General features: G+C 34.3%; 2 protein-coding genes across 12 annotated transcripts in view; one reads left to right on the top strand and one right to left on the bottom strand.

Moving 5' to 3' along the window:
• The window catches only part of LOC108973243 (FK506-binding protein 5), a 36,934-nt gene extending 36,794 nt beyond the window's left edge, over positions 1–140 (bottom strand). For 9 of the 10 annotated variants that reach the window (XM_018940336.1, XM_018940340.1, XM_018940338.1 and 6 more), the window contains exon 1: positions 62–140. The gene's annotated coding sequence lies outside the window, so the exon portion shown is untranslated. The remainder of the gene's footprint in view (positions 1–61) is intronic. The other variant, XM_018940337.1, reaches the window with a different exon arrangement.
• Positions 141–1,877: 1,737 nt separating this feature from the next.
• LOC108973265 overlaps positions 1,878–16,451 on the top strand; it is a 30,617-nt gene continuing 16,043 nt past the window's right edge. The window contains exon 1 of one of the 2 annotated variants that reach the window (XM_018940390.1): positions 1,878–2,949. The gene's annotated coding sequence lies outside the window, so the exon portion shown is untranslated. Of the gene's footprint in view, positions 2,950–3,480; positions 3,563–16,451 lie in introns of those variants that run through there. The other variant, XM_018940392.1, reaches the window with a different exon arrangement.

Genomic DNA, 16,451 nt, shown 5'->3' with positions numbered 1-16,451 from the left:
GTTTTCGTTTTGGAAAAAGTATATATATGTATATTTAGTATGTAGTAGAAAATATATGAACTTCAACGTTTTCCGCGGACTGATTATTTCTAGTATTTTTTTTTTTTAATTTTTAGTTCCACTCCGTGCAGAGGTCCGCTCGCAACTGAAATATATTTTGTAGGATTTTGGTGAATTTTCCCTCGATCGCTAAGATCGGTACCAAATTCGTTAAGTATGTGTTTCTAAGTTAGTGTGCTTGTCGCAAGTTGAACACAAAGGCAAAAGCCAAAAATCGGAAATGTAAGAAAATCGAAAAATCTATTTATCTGGTAGGAATACATGCATTAATGATATGATAGTGAGTACGATTATGTTAGACGAAAATGTGCCAGTCGGTGGTCGTCACACTCGGAAAAGCTTATCAGCATCCGAGAGCATCGAGAGCGCAAAGAGTAGCATCAATTCCGAATTGTTAGCAACATATACTCCCGCATGACGAATATTTGGAAAAACAATGCAAGGAAAAATTTGGAAAATTTTCACTCAAACCGTAAAATTTCAAAATTGAAGGTGCTTACTTAGTAACCAGTAGTGTGTATATTTGCTGTATGCACGTATTTATATTCATTGAAGGACGCGACACTGTATTTGCTTTTGGATAGCTTTTGTCTTTGGTGCTTTGTTGTTCATTAATTTGATGACTTACAAAATCGAAAAATTAACAATATCACTAGATTGTCTGGCATTTTCATATTTTCGCATTAATTCATCTCATTTTGACTATGGAATATAAAAGTTATAATTAACACAAACAATATATATGTATGTATATGGTATGCAGTAATGACTCTGAAATAAAAAACAAGGCTGATATTTAGTAGGAATGTTTTCCGTCTTTACAGTTCGGAAAGCATTCAGCCTCAGTGTAATAAACTTAGTAACAAATGGACTGAAAACTGAACTGAAAAAATATTATTAGGTAAGTATGAAAATAATTAGTCATTTTTGGCGAAAACAAATAATAAATACCCTTTCATTCATGTGATATTCATAACCTTACCATATTAAATTGTACTTTCGGTCACGTGCTCACTACTTCAAACTGACTGATGAGACATATGTATGTATGTAAATAATTTGGCTAGGAGTCTAAGCATATGGGCCGGTTTCTTTTCACGTGCAAAAATGTCATAATTATTTATTTTACATGCATTCACTCTTAGCCACGCCAAACTTAGCATTATACTTTCTTAAACTTTTTTCGGAAAATAAAATAAAATAAAACTATACTTTCAATTATAGAGTAAATGAAATTAAATTAAAAATGAATAAAATATACAATTTTTTCATCGCAGGCCAGTCTCTTTTGTAAATCTCACTAACTTTCAAATTAGTTTGTCTATAGCTGAATGTGTTTTGTTTTTAATTTTTAATATTTTTGATAAATAACATGTCTTAGCTTTAACTTATTTCTGAATAAAAAATGTCTATACCGCAAAAGGTACCACTGTAAAGTGTTTTAAAATATGCACAGCACTTGAAAATTTTGAGCGGTAGGCTTTTCGTGGACACGAGTGTACGCATACCATTCATTTCATAATCTATAAAATGTACATAAATATTAATAAATTTTTCGTCATATAATATAAATTTTGAATATCATTAACCAATTTTACTCCGCCTGAAAGTATGCTTCTCATCGACACTGGCTGCTTTATAATCTATTACATTCAACTAAAATGAGCTAGTTGTCAATTGAACACATGATGATAACAATGTCGCCTACTCTTCGTTAATATCCCAATTCCTCACCAAGCATGCCCCTTTTTGCCCACAATTCGTTCAAACACTCAGCAGGGGAGTAGAAATGAGTTTAGTAAAATTTTGTACTTGCTTAAATACGGTTATAGGCACAGTAGAAAGACGCCAGTGTCAGCATTTCTGATTACCACATTCACTTTCGTGACGAAAAGAGCTTAATAAATTTTCACTTAAATTTAAAGCCTAAGAAAAAGGAAAATTTTGCCAAAAATTTATTTGTGAATACATCATTTATTTAGCTAGTACAAAGTATTCAGTGATTCCGCAATCCTCGCCCCTCTCGTTAAAAGCTTTAACCGAACCCGTTTTGCGGAAAATCGAAGAAACCTACCAGAACGTCGGCGAAAAGAAGCACGGGGGTGATCCAAGTGTTGTAATGCTGTTCGAAGTGATAGCTGGAATATTTGACCCAAAGTTCATGAACTAAGCCAAGAAGCGACGACATAAACGTTAAATAGAAGCTAATATCTATTGGTTCAGTGAATTTGTGACCACAAAAATCGATCTGTTATCGATGCAGTTAACGGTGAAAGGGAAACATTACCAAAAAACACAACCTTTTAACAAACTTTAGCGTTTTTGGTGTGTTTTTGTATTGGTTTTAAAAATGTTGCGTGAAAATCTTCGATTGAATGTGCGGCAAAGTGTAAATTGATTTATGTGTATATTAATAAATTGTTATAACATATTCATTCACCTATGTATATAAACATTTGTGTTGGTTAGATGTTCATATACAATAAACAGTTAGGAAACTGTGTTAAATATATGAAAGAAGAATCAGTAAAATTGACATTGACTTGGGAAGGAAAAGCGTGCGAATGACATTTCTGCTGGTCGGCGAAAATACCAGGGAGAGCCCGCAAATATTTGTTTGCCAAAGAGCGCAAGTGTTTACAAACCAACAGTGAGAGAAGTATTCCTGCATTTGTATGTAAATAATAATAATAAAAACGTGAACAACCCCAAAAAGTTAGAATATCCTTTAGTAGAAAACGTGCATTCTCAAAGTTACAACCCAGTCGTCGGAGTTAAGCTGCGGCAAAGAGTCGAAACAAATCTGAAACTCTAAGAAACGCCAATATTTTGCAAAACAAAATTTTTTGACAAATTGTTAAGCTGTTCAAAGCGAAAACAGCTGTGAAGGTGAGTACATTAAAATTCATACAAGTGACTAATATCGCATATTTACCACACATATGTATGTATGTACGTACGTTCTTTCAACTACATGTATGTAAGTAGTAAAATGCGATAATTACAAACTGAAAATTTCCCGTCAATTTCCTTTGTTTTGCTATTTCAGTTTTGCATATAAAAATCAGCATTTCAATTACATAACTTGCTTAATACATTATTTATATACAAAATTTTAACGCATTAAAAATATCCGCATTTTTACAAATGTTCTGCTTATTTCAGTTTCTTGTGCTTCATGTCAGTGGGTTATTTTTAGGCTGAGAAAACGCCAAAAATTTAAATGAATGCTTTGAATTCGAAATTCAGACACCGCAGAGACATATTTATTTGCGTCATTGAGTCAGATGTTTAAGTAAATAACGCACGCACATTTGTCTAAAATAAATTGACTTGCTTAAAGTTTTCCTCTCATCATCAGAATAACAAATTTAGTGCATCAACTATAATTTTGGATGTTTGTTTTTGTTTGACGCTTCTATAGACGAATAATATTCAGCTCTTTTCCTAGCAGTGAAATAACAGTAAACACTTTCTTAACTGTGAAAAAGTGTATACATAGGTAAGTATGTATGTACGTAAAGAGGGCCACGACAGCAAGTTGCATCAGAAAAACGAAATCATACATACATACATAAGATATTTTAGATGAAGAAGGAAATAACTTAAGTTGAGGAAAATATTTTTTCTAAATAAATTTATAAATATTGTATTAAGTTCTCAATTTCTCAACTGGCACTTCAATGCTTTCCAAGAGTTATTATCGATAGCCCTGATTCAATTGATCTTTATATACATATCAATGTATATGTATGTACCTACGCGTATAACCCTATTTGTATATTAATCATTTATTTTAATATTATTCAAAAGCACACGCATACTTTTATCTTATCTTATCACAATCACAATCATTCATATGCCTATGTTGATACCCTACCAATGGTGGTCTTATAAAATTCGACAAATACGTAAAGAGACAACGGAAAGTAATGTATATGTGTATGTATAGTTAATACAAAACTTCGTATGGCCTTTTTGAGTTCAAATCTGATGATACAATATACATAGATGTACTCTAAAGTTCCACTTCGGGGTCAATACGACTCACTGTAGGGTGTTTTCCCTACATATGTATATGTATGTACGTACATGTATAGTAAACACAAATAGATAATGAAAACAAACTCGAAAACCTATTAAAAGTCGAAGTCTGCTTGCAATATACTTGAGCGCCCTTAAATCAATCAGTATGCAACCTGTTTGCCCTATTTCAACATTTATTAAACATATGTATGTACATATGTATATGGTTATATGTACATATACATATGCATGTATGTATATCCCAACCTCAATACCATACAATGAAACCAACTAGTTAATATTACCACACATCTCGAATATGCCGAAAGCCCAACCAGTCAGCCGACTTCCTTTTGCCCGAAGAAAATATCGTCTAAAGACATTCTGTAATTAGCCTAGATTTGACATTTTTCCTAGTTCGGTTTCAGGAACTCTTAGATGTGATCGACTGCTGTGCTACACTGAGTATAGTGATCCTCCAACTTTTCGAATCCAATTTTGTTGTATAATTTGTTCTTTGCAAACAAAACAAACTGCTCTGAATCATCAACTAGCGGCACCCACTTTGCACAGAGGTGTATATCTTTAGAGTGAATGATATCTCGAACAGCTTCACTTTATGATCATCCAAAATTATTTTGTGGACTTTTTTGGTGAATTTAGCCTACCAATCCTTGATGGTTGAATCGAAGTTCATCGTCAAGCTTCATCTAAATTCCTTTTTTATCCATTTTTCACAATAACAAAAGTTGTTGCACTCAAAATGTTATGTATGTTCACGAACAAATGATCTGACAGCTGAATTTATACACGCACACTTAGAAGGTTATGGCTATGGATTTAATTCTATTTGTGCCATCAAGTGTGAGGCCGATAATATGAATATTATTGTATTTCTTGGGTTTAATAGTTTATTTGACTTGTTGGTTACTTGATCATTTTTTCAGATGACCGATGGCTTGCACGCATTGACGGCAATAATGGCAACAACAATACCTAGCTGTAATAAGTGAAATTTTACTCCAAACGCGTTAAATCGATAATGGAGCGGAATAACTTCATGGAGGAGTTGTGTTATATATGTACATATGTAATTTGAAAGCCGAGCGCCAAGTGTTTGTACATACAATTTTTAAATTTGAACAGCTTTGAAATTACAATTATTGTACAAAAACTTTACTTTAAGCATCTGAACGCCAAATGAGTATACAATACTTATACCACAGCACTTAGTAGTAAGCCACTCAACCTAAAATGGGAATTCAGACTCGAATGTAATTTCACAAATCTATATGTATGGTATATATGTATATACAAGTACATACATACTGAGTACTAATTCCACCAAATCGCCCTCCATAGATACATACATACATATGTATGTATGTAGCCAAAGTTTGTTTCACACGCGACAATCAAATATTCTTTCCAGCTGAGTAAGCATACAAGCAATCGCATACTTACGATCTTGTTTTTTTAGCTTGAAATAAAATAAAGCCATTCAAAGTTATTGGTTTGGCAGCCCAATCTCTTAAACATCGTTCCAAAATAAAAATGTTTCGACTGCATGTATCGACTTCGTGTATTTCCATTATTTCTTCGTTTTCTTGATTTCTTGTTATGTGCAAATAGCTGAACAGAGTTGAGAAGTGAACGTGCCATTGGCAATAGCATACTGACCTAACCCAAAATATATAAAAGCATACAAACACATACTTTTTTGCCATTATGGCAATCTTTCAAATACTCTATCCATATCCTTTTGGTTTTCTTTTTTATTTCTTATGTATAAGGATTTGATTGCAAGCTTCTTCAAAGCGTTTGAGCGATTTTCATTTTGCTTGGCTTCTTCGGCTGTTTTCGGAAATATGAAATTTGTATTTTTTTTTTTTTCAAAAATGCTGGCTTGTGGCTGTGACAATGCTGATATATGTAGTTGGAGTACAGAAGTATACAACAGAAAGTCAAAACATGAAAAAAAATGTATTATGGTTGCACCGAGTCTATAATAACCATCACAAATATTAAAGATTCCATAGAAGAACTTTGATAGATCAGTTATATGCTCTAGTGACTTGATCTGTATAATTTCTTCGGAGATTGCACCGTTTCCTTAGACAATAAACCATAATAATTTTTTGAAAGATATCTCGTGCAATGGAAAAGTTTTCAATATAAGCACTTAATTCCGTTTGTTCAGTTTGAGGGCAGCCCTATGCTATAGTAATCTGATTTGAACACCAATCGTAGGAGATTGCACCATTTCTTTACGCAATACTCCATGTCAAATTTCTTGAAAATATTTCGTCAAACGAAAGCGAATAGACAGACGGATATGGCTAAATATATAGTACATATACATACATAAACGATTGTATATACTTTATAGGGTCTCTGACGTTGCTTGTGGCAGACTTAATATAGTCAGTTCAGGGTAGAATCAAGGGGACAGCGTAATTTTTAGAAGATCGATTTGCCCCCAAATCTAGTACTAAATTTAAAATTTTGTGAAATTTTATATGGTTGCAAGAAAAGAAAAAAATGAGTCCGTATCAGGACGCTCCATTACTTGAGAAAAACTCTTATTGAACCTAAATGAAAATTTCATTATTTATTTAAAACTTTTCACACAACTTAAGTGCAAGTGATTTAATTGCTACAACGGAATATAAAAATGCACACCTAATTAACTCCGTTCCGGTAGACGTTTTCGAATATGTACATATGTACTTAGTATATGCCAATGCAAAAACATATTTCATTCCTATTGAAATGTAAATGAAGCGAAATATGTAATTGTGCTAATGTAATAATTATATTTTCAGAAATGAGACTACACAGCTACACACATTTCTGAGGTTATTTAAAGTCGAAAATGTGCTATAATTATTTTAAGTTTACCAACTTGCCTTTTTTCCGCCGTCATTACATATGTACATATGGTACATAGATACATACTTTAGATCTTATATTTCAGAATAATAGAAATTGGTGTACTTATGTATCATATGGGGTTTAAGGGATGATATTGTCTTACATATACATATCTTACGTTTTGACCGGATATGGTCTCCAGACGGTTACATATGATGTAAAGTGAACCATTCGGAGCTAAGAGAAATATTTAATGAGAACAGTAAAATGTTAAAAAATATCTGTGATCAAATACTGATCAGTTGTGCTACAAGCAAAAATCAACTATATTATTTGCCATACAGACAACAGTTCAAACCTTTTCAAAAAATATGCTAAACATTTCTAGTTGGATTATGGCGCAAAGCCATTGGTCTAATTGAAACCCATTGGAAAATCGTTCTATAATTGCCAGGCAATTTTGCTACAAAGTTACACATTTGTATATGTATGTATATGGAACTGTGTATCTACATAGTGTCGAATTTATTTCATATGCTAAGTGAATTTATGTCTTTTATACATATACTCTATATATATACATACAATACATATGTGCATGTGGATGTAATATATTGGGTGACTGCACGTCGTTGGACGCACTTTGCAGTCTCAGTAATTAGCAGAACCTGTTTCTGGAAGCTTCAAAAACGATACAGACACAAATCAAACAGCTGTGAACTCTGATATTCGACAATATAAAACACATACATATATATGTATGTATGTGCATACATACATTTACCCATGTGCGGTCTTTTGTATTGGCGACGTGCTGACGAAGCTATATACATATGTACATAAGTAGACATTTCAGCAATATCCTCTTGATAAAAGTTGTTTTATTTCATAGTCATCTCCTAACCCAGCTTTGCTTTTTCATTTATTATATACAGCTAACCCCAGAGAAATAGCACACTAAAAACATTTTTTAAACCATGTTGTTTCGGATTTTTTTTTTATATTTATATTTGGTTATATGAGAGAATGTAAAAAAATACTATACTACTCATTACCACGTTAATAGTTTGTTGTGTGACCCCAATTTTTCAAGACAGCTTGAAATTTACGCGGCAAGCTCCCCACCAGCTTCTGATATCTACGGAAAGGGGACTATTTTAAAGAAGACACATTAATGTAGACCAATTAAAATTTATTTTTTTTATTACCTCGTACATATTTACTTATAAATGATCAGCGTGACGAGCTGTGTCGATTTACCCATGTCCGTCTGTCTGTCTATCTGTATGTCATTACATATATGTGCATTACATATAAGTCCTTCGTTTTTTAAGATATCGATCAGATATTTTGCGAATATCCTTTTCAAACACTACAAGCGTCTGGTCGTACGTCAAAAAATATGAAACACACGCTTAGTTTTTGGTTGAGAAATAATCGATAAAATTAAATAAATGTTTAACAATGGAGTAAAAACTAATTTCTGATTTGAGATTCTAATCTTTACTATGTACATACATACATAAGTACATGTTTGGTGTTTTTATAACTAGTCCAAAGGAAATTCTAAACTAAACAGTATATTTCATGACTAGTTTGATGCTTCATTGCGGGGTACATACCGCAATGAGTCTGAGTGCACGCGATTATCGACACTCACTGCTCTTTCTTTTATTAATTGACAAATGCAATCTTCATTTGAGAAGCACAATAATTCGAATCAAATATCTGAGTATACACATAAGCTTGCTTATCAAGTTTCTCAAGCATCCAAGTCGTATTTTAATTGAACGGCTTTTAGGTCTTGTTTTCGGTTTATAATTTCAGCAATTTGAATAGATGAACGAAAGACTGATGGCACATAAAGGGTGTCCCAAATTTAACGGAAGATTGAAATTAAATAGAAAACACAATTTTCAGTATGATTAAATACATAATCCATGGAATAAAACATCGGGTAAATAGCCGCCATCTCTTTTATCGACATTTTCCATAACTATTCTGCTTAAATGTGCCTGGATTTTATTGTTGCAACGTTGAATCTTCTCCTTTAAAGCATGCGCTAAATAACACCTTAGGAAGAAATCGAATAGTGTTAAATCCCACGATTTAGGGGGCAAATTCTGATCACCAAAACGAGAGGGTTCAAAATGTCTCATGCAGTAATTGAAGTGTTTTAAGGGCTGTATGACATGTGGCACAATCTTCTTGAAACCACATATTAGCCACATCAATATCATCCAATTTCAGCAGAAAAGGACTGGGTTATCATCTCGATATCGAACACTACTAAGAGTTACTTCTGAACCAGTCTTATTTTCCAAAAAGTATGGTCGAATTATGCCTCCAGCCCGAAATCCACACCAAACAATGACACGTTGTGGATGCAGAACCCCAAAAGCGGCAATTTTAGCGATTAACAAATCCGTAAAGTCGAAAATGTGTTTCGCTTAAAAGGAAAAATCATCGTCCAAGCTTCATTATTCAATTTCAATAATAAAGACACGTCTTGCGTTAATTTTGAATCACCCTTTACATCCGAAATTGTGGTTATTAGTGGCGGCACAGTCGATGCTACTGACATCGAATGGCCTAGAAATAAAAAGCCGATTGTGTTTATACATATGTGATTGATATCAGAATTGTATTTTATTGATTTGATTATTTAAGTTTCTCAAAGGGCAGTGTCCATGTTACTCATTTGGTATATGAGTAAAAATATGTGTCCGTTCGGGTTACGTAGACCCGCATATCGTGATAATGGTTTTGCCCTTGTATCTGCCTGGTTTTACCACACCAGAAAGTAGCATTTATCAACAGATTAAATTTATTCGGTTAGCTGAAGATGCCTTAATTCTGCAGATTTCACTAAACCCATCCATGTCATAAGTGTAGAATATGCATATGTGTATATATTATATATTAGAGTTCAGTGAGACATCAGCTAAGGCCCTCGCAGTAGATACTGCCTGTAAATTACATCCATAGTACGTCCTAAAGAGCGGTTATTCACTGTATTATCTATAAAAATATGTATACATGTCTGTATAAATGCATATATATATCTTGTGTTCTTTTTTATGAGCTGTTTGTGTCTCGTGATTTCATATATAGTATATTAATACATTCATGTACCTTCACATGTTTGGTTAAGTACATATAGTATGTATATTTATATCTGTACATCTACATATTTTCGGGTATAATAATTACTTACGTGTAGATGAAACTTAAAAAAACAGTTAGTCCATGTTTACATATTTGTACAAAAACACTCAACATTGAGGAATTTACGTTTCACTGACGTTAATGTTGTGCTCTTTGGTTGTCAGTCAGTCATTCACCGCTATTTTATTATGATGACAGGGGCGCCTAAACTGATTTGCGTTTTTTATTGCATTGCGCATGACTTGGATTAAGGTTGGTTATCTCGATAGTGAGTTACGTATAAAATGTACATATATACAATTTGATTTGCCTTAGTAAGTGAAATTTGGTGAGGCAATATCTCTTACACGCACTTGTGTATAGTTCTAGGATGTAAGAATGTCAATTCTTTCTTTGTACGGAAAGCATCAAATTATGTTTTTGTTTACAACCATCACTATCATCGTTCAATAAAAATAAATCTCGTCTGTGTGTAATGTCATACAACAATAATTCATGGGCAGTATGCTTACATTCGCGGTGGCGGTCGAAACTACGAGGTTCGCGGAATGTTTTGGTTTTTGTACCCAATTTGTTTCTTTGTTTCATTCGTATTCTCCCTAAATGTAGGCAATAATTCAAGTGGCTTAGAATATGATATGGGAAAACATACTAAGTCATCCAATTACCCGCTATTAGGCGCTTAACTAGGTCAGATTCAATAATACATATGTAGTTGACGTCAAATACTTACATAATATACATATGTATGTATGCAGATAAAAGTGTCCATGTGTTCGCATGTAAGTGCTGTATATACCAATGTATGTATGTGATATGTGATTAAGTTTCATCATGAAACTCGGAGTGTATACACACTTACATTCATATGTACATAAGTACATACAATATTTTTAGAAATCCAGCATTTTTGTTTTCATTATGTCATATGCACCATACAAGAGATTCCTTTGTAGGCATCTATCCACAAATATCAGCTGTTGTTGCCGCTGGTAATTTTCCACTCGACACAGAGCGAGTCAAAAATCAGGCGTGGCGTACATTCGTCTACAATGCGAGGTATAAAAAAATATGCTCCTAAACATGTGCACAAACGTCCATACAATTAAAAAAAACAACATCAAAAGATTAAAAAGTGCTGCAATAACTGCATGTGGTAAAGTTGCAAGTTGTAGGTACATATGTACATATGTTTGTGGGCAAGAGGTAACTGTCTTTCAGTAAAACGAACTGGTTATAAAATTCTTCTATACTGCCGTATACACCGCGTATGCGGTTATAGACGAACTAACAACAGTGCGCCAGTGGTTGCTTCTATTCAATATTTGGCGTCAATTCGAGATGTCAAGCGCAACCAGTTCCTCTCCACCCGATCTCTCCAACGGAGTCTAGGTCTTCCTCTTCCCCTGCTTCCACCGGCGAGTACTGAATCGAAAACTCCAAAAGCTGGAGCGTTCTCTTTCATCCTTTGATTGTCCTCGTATATTTCGTACAGCTCATCTTTCCATCGACTGCGGTATTCAGCCTTGCCAATGCGCAAAGGACCATAAATCTTCCGCAAAACATTTCTCTCGAGCATCGCCGAGGCTGACTAGTCATGTTAGAAACTACTCCACCAATAAAAAACTTTTTAGCTAGACAGCCTTTTTACATTTAAACAACTGATTCTTCGAAATGACAATTGTTAAATTTCGGTCAGGAATGTGTCAGTTACAAATTAGGAATAGATACTTACTTACATATTTCAATTTATGAATATTTATGCTCTTGCAGTTGAATGTTCCATAACTATTATCACGATACTTTGCTGCTTATATAATATACATACATATATAGTGGTGATGGTAAGTGTGGTACATTAATGAAACTCAGAGAACATTGTATCATATTTTTCTGTTCATAATAATAGATAAAATCAATAGATATCAGTCAATATGTAAAATATTTTTGCAAAATTAAGTTTACGTTTTATATTAGTTTTATGCCGAAAATTAGTGGAATTGGTTTACGAATCACTCCAACTGCCATATACCAAACTAACTAGAACTTTCGTTTGTTTAACAAACCTAATGCCGAATCTGTCTGTAAGGGCAGTCAATCAGGGAGTTATGTATTTACTGACTTTCCAGCTAACTTTAAACCGTTTAGGATGGTCAAAATGTGTGAAATTTAAATAAATTACGTGGACAAGTTTTACCAAAAATTATGCGGTTTGGCGTTCCATATGTAAGGAACTGATTTAATAAATTTCGATCTTCTGGTTAACTTTTTCAAATTTTTCGATATGAATTCTTTCGTGACATTGTTAAAATGAACATTCTTACTTGTTTTATACTACTTTTAGACCACAATGAACAGGTGAGATTTTGGCAAGGTTGACTTATAGTGGTTCTGAACTCAAAGCTTACTTGCGGCTAAGTAAGTGTGTAAGAAATTTTTAGATGGCAAGTCCTTTTATCTACCCACATCAGCGTAGTTAATGCATAAAAGCATAGGATGAAACCAAACAAAGTGGAATAAGTAGACAAGTGTTATAATGACGAACATCAAGGAGATGCTGAAGATTTATGGCCATCAAGCTAATTAGATTTGGTGGCTTTGTGGCGTCAACGCTGTTGATAGTAGCATATTCAGCAGCAGCAGACAAGGCGGCACTCGAGCACCGCTGGCAAATCGTATCTTGTCGCTTAGTGATCCTTACACGCCCATTTACTCGTCGCATCGCCCTCCACCTTGAGATTGGGTTATTCTATCATATGCTTTTCATCTTAAGTATCCTCAGCGATGCCGCCACTTATGCATCAGAGCTGTGCGGATAATCCGAAAGATGGTATGTAGGTTGGTAAATATAAACGCTGAATGCAAAATGAATCTTTTAAATTCGCCAAATAACTATTGGATGAAGTCTGAAGGAAATTAGTCGGCGGAATTCGAATTACGTAAATTGTTAAATTGTAGACAAAATAAATGCAAATTATAAACGGAATAAAATATAATATAGATTTACAACATGGCCTGGAAAATGAAAAATAGAGATCAAAACAGAAATGAAAGTGTAACTGGCACGTCTGCATGTAAAAATAAAACATTACCGCGATAGGCGGGCATAAGCTCCTGCGTAGATGCATTCAGTCATACCCAGTGGTCGTACTTTGAATACACTCACCCTTCTTGTGACCGCACGAAAAGCTGAGGTAGTAGAATTTCTTATTTCACTCTAAAGTCCAGCGACCGCTGCTCCGTACGACCAGCGTTGGCGCATCAACTTCCGTTTCCGTGCTTTATGACCCATTTAAGAATACCCACGTTGTGCCTGCACCATATGATATAACACCGATAATATCGGAAAGACTAGAAATATGTACATATAAAGGTAAATGCTTATATACACAGTTCCTACATTTACATAAGCTATTATTATTATTTATACGCTTACATTACACGTTTACAAAAGTTGAGGCTGGTATCGTACATAAATGTGTAAGTGTGTCGGAAGTTTCGAAAATCAAATTAGTGAAAGTGTAAATTAAATTAGCCGCTGGTATTGTCATTTGGCTAGGCCAAAAAACTAGTTACCGGCGACGCCAAGTTGTTACGGCAACTGTCAAATGCTATGCTTATGTATATACGAGATTTGCTCAAAACGAATCACGAATTGTGGTTTTTTTTTCAGGAAAATAATCATCCCCAGATATATTTCACCTCTACCAGCGTTTCTTCCAATCCTCAAAATTCTGAAAAGAATTATTTTTGGTGATCTTGTTTAGCTCCACCATCGATGCAGTTCTTATATCCTCAATATTAGTGTACCATCGTCCTTTCATAGGCTTCTTCAGTTTTGTGAACAAACAAATCACTGTAGCTTGGTCTGCGGAATTTTTCGGCTACAGCACCATTAATGTGATGTTTTTGGCCACATTTTCCCACACAAGAAACGATGCGTTAGCCAATTTTTGTTCTTCCGAGTTTGGTGTATAGCTTCGCGCAAATTGCGCATAACTTGCAGGTAATAATCTTTATTGACCGTACGACCCTTGGGTACGATTACACCTCGATTGACCACTACTATATTCTTCACACCATTACTGTTGTCTTTTATTGACGTGGTTCGGGGTCGCCTCATGGTCATTCATATCTTCGCGTCTCTCTAAGAACATTTTGCACCGCCGATAAACGTTGCCTATGTCCGAGGTAGCTTCACCATGGCCCACGCAAATTCAAAATTCGCGGCACTTAAGTACATACCTCCCATATACCATATACATATGTATATCTCTGCATAAAACTTCATATACATATGCACATATAGTATATGTCAAAGTTGTGATTTGTAGAGATTAGCGTCGATTACTTCGAAACATTTACAATTCAAATGTGTGAAAAGGTAAAACTTAGCACTTCAATCCAATATATACCGACGGAGATGTGGTTCTCGGAGAGTTTCTTTACTATGCTGTTACATACTTTTCCCATGTTAAGGTTGTCCTAAAGTGCAATCCGGCCGAATGATCGAGATTGGGTTATCTAGGCTTCAATTATAACGAAATATTGACGAAATTTTACCATATAACTCTATGTGTATATATTTTAATGATATGGATACATTAAAATATAATAACGGCTGCAAATTTTCTAAAAGTTAATCCGCTTTTTAATTTATTTTTATTTTTAAATATTTATGCGCAAAAGCCTTTGATTACCGAATTGTGTTTACAATGATTTGCAAGGTCTCATTATATGCCGTTATTTATATGGCGGTTACTGCTTGTATAGCATATAATTTGCATTTGCACATGTGTCCCCCATTTTTCTTTTTGTCGCTTGGTCAATGTGTGAGATATATGTATAATTGAAATTCGGGGATAATCCTTTCCTGACAAGCAAGGATAGGGCACCAATGCTGATAAAATACTCATATGTGTTTTATATGATTTTATGGTATATTATATTATAGGTGTGTCTGAAAAATACCCGCGTTTGTTTGTTAAATATTCACACTTCGTTCCTTGTTCCTGAATTCTTGACCGAAGCCCCAGCCTCCATATTCACCAGATATGGCTCCGTGTGGCTTTTTCCTATTTATAAAAATTACAATTAGATGAAAATCGCTGAAAGGGTTGAAATTTATCCCAAAAATCGAAATTGGAAGAAGTAAGGCGTCATATCGAATGGGCGACAATATGAATATTTTCTTTTTCAAAAAACGAAAATTCTCATTACCCTCACACACCTCGTATATTAGAACAACGGTTTCAGGATTTCAATCTAACCAAAGAAAACACTAAAAGGGTATATACACACTCCAGCAACATTAAATGAATCAGTAGGATTCCCTTTGCCGCTCTCCATTATATAAATTAAAGTGAAATTCGTATGTGGGTGTTTAAGCAGCGACTTTGTACATACATAAATTTATGAGCCTTTCTCTTTTAGAGACTCTCTTGGGTTTGCATATTCCCATTCACAATGGGAATTCGCATGAGAACCTAGAAGCTTTTTGACGTGATATACGGAACAATTGCTGGTTGCTGCATTATAATTAACACAAAATGCAAACGAATTCTAAATGAATTCATATTTGTATTCATTCCACACGTTTTTGTTCGGCCTCCGCTGAAAAGCTGCAACTTAGCACAGCATTGTTATAATTCTATACTGGGCCTATCCTAATGAGTTATGGAAAGCATACCAGCATGTATATCTTCAGACACGTGGTGACACACAGTATAGTATTGTTCTCCCCTTGGCGTAGCTCTCGGCTAAGCAAAGAATTTTGCAACATTTCACTGCAACAATGTTGCGCGCTCTCAAAAGTATGCGGATTATGAGCACTTAACTCATTAGTATAAAATACATACACATTAGGGTGCTTCAAAAAATTTTTTTTAATTTTTTTTCAACTCTTACCCCCTCAAATGTTAGTGGTTGACAAACAAAAAATCCTCCCTCAAGCCAGGCGCTGTAGCTTAACACTAAAGGGTCGCTATTTTCTTTTTATGTTTTCATACATTTAACATAGGAATTTTCGTTTTTTCATTCAAACTAAAATTTCACCAACAAATTTTCGTTTCACATTTCAAACTTTAAAAATTTGTGCGACAAGGTTTGATTATCTCGATTAGACGATTAAACATAGTAGGGCAATTCAGAATCTGGTGCAAATGGTCTTGCATCTTTGTAATTGCAAATTAGCGAGCATATTTTTGCTTTTACACTAACAAAATGTATAGCGATGCACCTGCTAAACCCTCGCAAGTAAGCAACTAAAACGCCATTTTATTATTTGCAACCCTGGTTTGCAAATTATCAGCTGCTGTCAAAAA

The sequence above is a fragment of the Bactrocera latifrons genome, unplaced genomic scaffold (genome assembly GCF_001853355.1).
Source record: "Bactrocera latifrons isolate USDA-ARS-PBARC rearing strain unplaced genomic scaffold, ASM185335v1 scaffold_47, whole genome shotgun sequence".
Taxonomy (NCBI): domain Eukaryota; kingdom Metazoa; phylum Arthropoda; class Insecta; order Diptera; family Tephritidae; genus Bactrocera; species Bactrocera latifrons.
This window is presented reverse-complemented; position numbering and strand designations above follow the sequence as displayed.